Raw genomic sequence first — 768 nt, 5'->3', positions numbered from 1 at the left:
GAACGTCTTCGATGACGCGATTCACCCTTTCGGTTTGACCATCGGTCTGCGGATGATCGGCTGTCGACATATCTAACTTGGTGCCAAGCACCTTGAAGATAGTCGACCCAAATTTTCTAGTGAAGCGGGGGTATCTATCACAACAATCGACTCTTGGAGTCCGTGTTGTCAGAAAACACGATCTACAAACAGCGTTGCTGTACCGACTCCGTCGATGGTGTCTGGCACCGCCGCCAATTGAGCCATCTTGTTCAATCGGTAGACGAATACCACGACACCTGTGTTGCCCGCCGAATCTTTCGGTAGGCCAAACACAAATTCCAAACTCGTGGACTGCCAGCACCCAGTGGTTACTGGTAAGCTGGCCAGTGGCGCAGCCACATTTGGAGCGGGTTTCACCCGTTGACACGTCTCAGACGTGCGCACATGTTGCTCGTCCATTTGTACATTCTGGGCCACCAATAGTGGTGACTCACAGAGTTGTACGTTTTCTCACGACCGAGATGACCACTGAGTGGCAAGTCGTGAGCCTCATAGAGGATGCGGGAACCACAACTCGTGGTGTATTCGTTGAATCTGTGCTATAGTATAGCAACCCTTTATTCAACTAATATCGGTGCAATCGTGCACGCAGTCTTTGTGACAATTTCTTGTCCAAGCTCTCAAACCCTTTGCTCCTAGGGCCCGTAGCAACGCTACACACATCTCATCACCCGCATACGCGGTGCGCTTCAAATCTGCCACAGACGACGTTACCGTTGTAACATT

The sequence above is a fragment of the Plasmopara halstedii genome (assembly GCF_900000015.1).
Source record: "Plasmopara halstedii genome assembly, contig: Scaffold_2592, whole genome shotgun sequence".
In the NCBI taxonomy this organism is placed as follows: Eukaryota; Oomycota; class Peronosporomycetes; order Peronosporales; family Peronosporaceae; genus Plasmopara; species Plasmopara halstedii.
Note: the sequence above shows the minus strand (reverse complement) of the source record.